Below are 6,831 nucleotides of genomic sequence, written 5' to 3'. Positions count from 1 at the left end.
CTGCTGCAATGAAAGAGTGTATACATAATTATCAATATAAAAATCATTTCCTTCTGTTTCCTCACTAATGTGCTGTTTACATCTGACAACATCATTACAGTGACTTTGATTGACTGCAGTACTAAGAATCTTACGTGTTTGCCACACAAAGTGAACATTGCCAAAGCCTTTACAGGGAAAGAAATACAGTCATCTACAAAGACACTAGGAAGGAACCCCAAACTCCTCTAACATTTTCAATACCCAACAGCGAATGTTAATTTATTACTTCAAAGACTTTCTGAAGTTTACTTCATTTTATTTCCTGTAAAACATAAAATATCCGAAGAAAATTCAACCAAAGGAGCATGATAAAATATCCTAAGAAACAAATAATGACATGATATATTGTGTGTATCTGGGGTGGTGGTGGATGTGCAAGTGTGAGTGTGGGAGCCTAAGGAGACTACACAGGGTCTTCAGATTTTTTGGAGCTGGTGTGACAGGCAGTTGTGAGCCATCCAGTGTTGGTGCTGGGAACTGAACCTGAGTCCTCTGTGAGAGCAATGGTTGCTCTTTCCCTCTGAGCCATTTCTCCTGCCTCAGTTTTCCCATCTTTAAAAAATATCCCACTTCAGGTATTCTGTTATAACAATGCAAACCAAGAATAGCATTAAAACAAATTTCAAGTTTCTTTCTTTTTTATATAATTAAGTCAGTTTGCAAAAATGTTTTGAGGAGATGACAGTTTAAAAAGAACTCTCCACATAAAAACTTGCAAAGTATTTAGGGACAGTGACAGGAGCTGGATCTTATCACTATGATTCCTCCCACGTGGCTCAGGAAGTGTTTAAAGTAGGCATTCAAAAATACACATTGAATAAGTAAATGAACTTAATACTTTAAAATGGTATAAAATGGATGCAGACTTATTTAACAAGCTGTAACATGATATATGTGAGGATTATACACATTTATGATTAACTTTGAGTTACCAATACTGTGTTGGTGTCACGGTAAACAAAGAAAAATAAGCACTTCCTCTTGGAGTCATTTAACCAAGAGTGAGTTCAGATTTGAATTATATACTTCATATTCCCTATGTCTTCCATCCTCTGTCTGCTCTAAGATTCTGACTCTGCCTGCCTAAGGACTGTGTCTGCCACTGTGTCTGATTTGTCTGTTGTTTGAACTCTGTGTGTGTGTGTGTGTGTGTGTGTGTGTGTGTGTGTGTGTGTGTGTGTGTTGTGTAGTGTGTGGTGGTGGTGGTGTCGCTAACAAAGGTCTTCACTGTGTATTTGATGAACAGTATATAAAGCATCACATAGGTACAGAATGGGATTCCACACAGAAATCTTTAACAAAATTTTACAAGGGTTTATGGTACTGACTTCAGCTGATCCCAACTGACCCATGAAACAAACATCATTGTTTATTAACCAATATCCACAAAGGTTTGCTTTCAATCTTCATCGTAGATTTTTAGGAAGTCGCTTTCAACTTCTGAATTTTGTGCTTTCAGCAAATTATACACATGCATTACTGTGGGTCAGTTCCATAGAAAAGTACATAATTTAAGGTTACAGTAATGTATTAACTTTGGGTGTAAAACTTGATTACACTGGAAATCCAAGGCAAATGAGGTTGGTTGTTGCATTCTTCTCTTAAAGACATCTTAAACAAACAGGCAGAGTACACAGAAGGCCAGCAATCTTAAGCCTTAAGTCACTTCAAGGTGTATCATTATCATCTCTGGCTGTGAGGTTCAAAAAAGTACTTATTAGTCTCATAAGAGATAATTTTAGAATATTGCATCTCCACAGATATGTTATGAAAATAGGAAATAGAAAAAAATAATTTGCTCATAGGGTGTTAAATAATGAACATGGGATAGCCAAAACTTGTGTTTTGCCAAGTCTAGGCACATAATTCAGTTTTAAAACTGTGAGTGCTTTAATATCTCATCTTTTTTAACTGAACCTGTTTTGAAAAACAAAAATGCCTCATAGCTTTCTTAGTGTTTTTATTTGCACCCAAGTCCCCTAACATTATTTCAATGAGGTTGTATTTCAACTAAAGAGGTGAGTGGTAGATGGAACAACTCACAAGGGATTCATAGTTTTCTTGATAACAGTGTTATTGTATAAATTGCCAAACATTGCTAAAGCTTTTCCATTTTTAAGCTGGGTTGTTTTGTATACTAGGCAAGCCTAACTTAACCCTACTCCCAGCACTGACCCTAACCTACCCTCACCCCTAACTCTGACCCTTCCATTTACAAGCTGGGTTATTGTGATACTAGCTATTGATGCTCTACTAGTAATATCATCACTAAAATTTATCTGTATCTGAATAATAAACCAGCATATTAGAAGTACTGTGGCACTAAGTCAGTCATCCCTCTGAGAAGATAAGCAGAGTTAGAAGGTGTTGGTCCTATGCAATTATGCACCACAGCCCCAAACCTAAATGAATGTTGTAGATCTATACACACTAGAACCAAACCACCCGATAAGTCCAGTTCATGCAGAGAATTGTTTATGATAAACACAGAACACCCCCATTTCAACACTGGCTTTACACACTGTGGTCAGTTGAACTCATCTGCCTGGTTTGGATGATCCACCATTTGTGCAACCTAAACCACTGGAGAGCCAAGTTCGCTGCTGAAGGCTTTGATGGCAAGTTACTTACTTATTTTGCATTGCTTATTGTGTTTGCTAAACTTACTTCTCAGTTATGTTAGATAGATTTATTTTAGCCATTACTTATCCTCACTACCAAAATGATAACTGAGGAAAAATAGGGAAAAGCTACATTGGAGCAAATATGAAGAAGTCTCATCTCACCATGAACATAAAAATATTAAGGTGTCTATGAATACAGAGCCATAACATCATTTCCTTAAGTAAGGAGTGCATCTGTAGTCTATTATGTTGGAGGACTGAGATATGAAGCTTCAAATGAGGTTGAACATGAATGCTGAATATGAATTACAAAACAAGAAGCCATGCAAAGCCTTGTACATCTATGGGACTCTCTTCTACCACTGAATTACCTACATTAGTAGGTCAAAAATCTATAGATAATTACCATTTCTTCTCTACACTTATCATTTATAATAATTTGTTGATGACAGTTCTTTTTGGTTTCTCAATAGATTTTTTGGACCTAAGATGAGGTAATTCACACATAATAGATGGTGTGTGTCCTATCACATAGCACCATAAATGTGTCACTCTTCAAACTCAAATGTATACAGAGTGTCCCGGTTATGTTCTATCTAATAAGTAAAAATTCTCTATATCCTCTATCTCAGCACAAACATTAGCACTCTGTGCTACTGAATCATTCAGAATGATACACACCTTTTTATACTCATATAAGAAAATTAGTGCCCATTTCAGAAGGATTTTCCAATGCCCAATTCATATATAACTTAATGATAGAACTATGTGTATAGGTAAAGAAGCTTCAATTGCCATAGGAACACGTGTTCTAAATTCATGAACATGTGCTATATCTCTAGGAAAAGTAAATAATCAAGTAGAACTTAGTTGACTGTCTTTAAATACCTGGATTTGGAAAAGGGCATCAACCATAGCAGAGTAATGCTTCTACTGATAACTTGACCTTAATTGTCGGCTCTGAGTTCAAGTTCATTCAAAAGCACTTGCCTAAGTAAGGAAAATGTGGTACCAGATGAATTTAAACCAGCTACACCAATTGCTATTTAATACACACACACATGCATGTGCACATGTATATACACAAGTGCAAGAAATAAACCTTTAAAGAAAAGCTATGAAAGAGCTGACTGTTAAAGTTATACAGCGTTATATAGCTCTCATTCTATTGTGTGTCAAGTCAACACATCACTAGTATTTAATGTTTCTAAATAAAGCACAAAGGTTCAGTGAATAAAGGTGCCTATCATCAAACCTGGTGTTCCCTTTGTCTCTGGGATCCACACAGTGAAAGAAGAGAGGAGCCTTGATAAAGTCATCCTCTAAACTCTACATGTGCTCCATGGTATACACTATGTTTTCAAATGAAAAGAATCATAAGAAACAAACACCCCCTCAAAATGCCTAAAAATTAACCAGAAAGAGATAATTGATTTGAAAATAACTCATATTCATGATTCCTTCATTATTGGAGATAGCTAAGAGGAATGACTAGTAGAAAATCCATGTGTCCCCTTAGTCTCTGCTACTATGTTGATGGGATGGGTCATGTGGGAGACTATCGAAGGGCAATTACATTTTAAAGTCCAAAAAATGCTGACACATTCAGAATGGGCCTGAGGGCTTAGTGTGAGTCCTGGCTCTTCATTAAGTCAGGTGCACTTACAGTCAAACAAAAAGATGCTTTACACATACACTAGTCTCATCAAGGCACCCTGAAAATTGTTTCTTTTTAAAGAGCATAGTGACTTAAAAGACTATCGAGTAGCCTACTTTTAAATTCTGCTTTGCAAATATTTATATATGATAGCAAGCTTCAAATGAGAATTTTACCCTTCTTGAGCTTCAGTTTGCCTCATGCAGCTTTAACAACGTCACTAAAGAACCCAGTTCAAAGAGATGAAATCATGCACATATATGCATCTGTTTTATGAGTAGGTGAGAGTCGGTGCCAAATGTATTTTCTAGATACTTGAAGAGAATTTAAACCACAGGTATTGTTTCGTCCTGAGTCTTCAGTGCAAACAAAATACAGGCATTTTGGAAATCTATGTATTCAAACCCCATCACATATTTTAACTGCAAAATGTAACAAATGTTTACTGTCAAACAAAACGACAAAATGTCCATGAGTGAGTACCCAGACCCTTGAAAAACAATGCTTTTTCCAAGTGACCCCTTCACCAGGAGAGAAATTGAGTGTTTGACAAATTTAGGATCTGAGAAATTTAGTATGCTAGATTAAGTCTTTTCCATCCATTGAATTCTGCTACACCCTTAGCACTTTAATTACAAACTATGGAGAATGACTAGTTAACAGTATGTGTTTATCATTTAGTATAGTTACGTCTCAGGAATGGTAGCAAAGTTAAGACTCTTATTCTGAAGAAATGAAAATTTTTCTCCCCCCTTATATATTTTCCAGTCATTTCTGGCTGATGTACCAAAATGTTACATAAGGAATTTCATTTCTACGGTTGTCATTGTAAATGAAAAGAATATATGTCCTACATTACTGATCTTTTCAAAGAGATGAGTAGGTCTGAGGGTATCTACATAGTTGGTATCAACTGAAGTTATCCATCAAAACAGCCACCCAGGAAAATTAGACACTGGGATGGCTTGATGACCAACACCTGTAAAAGAAATTTAAGGAATAAATATTCTGGGATGAATTTTTTTCCTATTCTAAATTATGCTGCATTTTTTTAAAAGAAAGAGAAACGAAACTTAAAATTTTTTTTTTTCTGTATGCATGTACACGTGCACTTGTGTATGCTGATGGGTAGAGTGACATAAGAGCTTTGGAAAACTGTGAAAAACTCTGCAGTGGTAGTTTCTAGAACAAGCCTCCAAGGACAGAAGGGGCATTAAGAAGTCTGAGAGACAGAAGGAGCCACCCTGAAAATCTTGTAATGAAGTTTCCAGCACAACCTGGTGTAACACATCTGTAAAGGAACAGTGGAGTAGTCTACTAATCCATAACAGTGGTCCAGCTTACATTATGGTCTTCCACTCTGTTGGAGCAGGCATTCTATTGAGGGGACAGGTATACCCACATGTATGATGAAAATGGTCTAAAGATTATGAGACATGTTCTAGGAAAATGGTTGAATTGCAGGCTAAAGGTGGGGGGTATGCTAGTTATCAGTATGGCACCTCTTAGTAACTCACCTGACTTTCTTATTCACCCTGGATGCTATCAAGATGTCAATGGAGGATGCTGGAAAGAGAGGGAGACCTTTCTAGAATTCTTTGTGGTTTTTAGAGTTTAGTTGTAGTTTCTATACACAACGCAGCTGGTGACTTGTCAGAAAACTCTCCAGAATCCCCAAATAGGTTTCCAGGAGTTTCAACAATTGATTTTGTCCAACAACCTTTATAACTAAATGGCTGATGATTTTTTTTTTTTTGGCGCAGGAGCAGGTTATAATTCTCACCACCAGTCTTGGCTACCAAATTTGGACCAGCTTTGATATATTGCTCACATGTATTGGAATACCAGTCTTGAATTGTTCTTGCCTTCCATGTTTGTTTTTTTTTCCTTTGTAGCTGTATTAGTCATTTCTGGTTGATGTACCAAAATGTTACATAAGGAATAATGGAAACATCCAACATGGATTTTTGTCACAGTTCTGTAGGTAAAGGCTCATGGTAAAGATGCTGGTGACTTGGTTTCTAGTGAGTGTCCTCTTCCTTGCTAGCAGCTAACTGTCTTCTTGCTGTAATGTCACATGATCTTTCCTCTGTGTATGTTCCATGTTCTACTAAGTTCTCCAGAGAATGACAATAATAATACTGGATAAGAATTCTACCCTTATGATCTCAAGTAGAGAAAATGGCTTCCTTAAAGAGCCTGTCCTTGAATTTTGTCACATTGTTAGTTGAGATTTCATCATACACATTATGGGAATGTTGATCCACCTATATCTCCTCCTTCCTACATGGGATATTCTTTAACTTTCTCTTGAGTTTCCATTATATGTTTTATTTCCCCTAAATAGTTTATAATTATTTATATTAACTCATTCCTGTTAAAATTACTGTATCTTTTCTACCCCTGAAAATTTGACTAATGTAAAAATGCTGTTGATATCACAGCAGATTCCATCTTCTCTATGTCACTACACAATATATACAACTGAGAGCTTGCTCTACTGGAATT

The 6,831-nt window shown here is 36.3% G+C and overlaps 1 long non-coding RNA gene across 1 annotated transcript; it reads right to left on the bottom strand.

Moving 5' to 3' along the window:
- Positions 1–4,643: 4,643 nt before the first annotated feature.
- Positions 4,644–6,439, bottom strand: LOC131910514 (uncharacterized). The gene is made up of 2 exons (XR_009379145.1): positions 5,841–6,439; positions 4,644–5,302 (listed from the first exon to the last, which is right to left on the bottom strand). It is a non-coding gene; the product is annotated as an uncharacterized LOC131910514 (long non-coding RNA).
- Between the last annotated feature and the right edge of the window lie 392 nt (positions 6,440–6,831).

The sequence above is a fragment of the Peromyscus eremicus genome, chromosome 5 (assembly GCF_949786415.1).
Source record: "Peromyscus eremicus chromosome 5, PerEre_H2_v1, whole genome shotgun sequence".
NCBI lineage: Eukaryota > Metazoa > Chordata > Mammalia > Rodentia > Cricetidae > Peromyscus > Peromyscus eremicus.
Note: the sequence above shows the minus strand (reverse complement) of the source record. Positions and strands in the feature narration are given on the sequence as shown.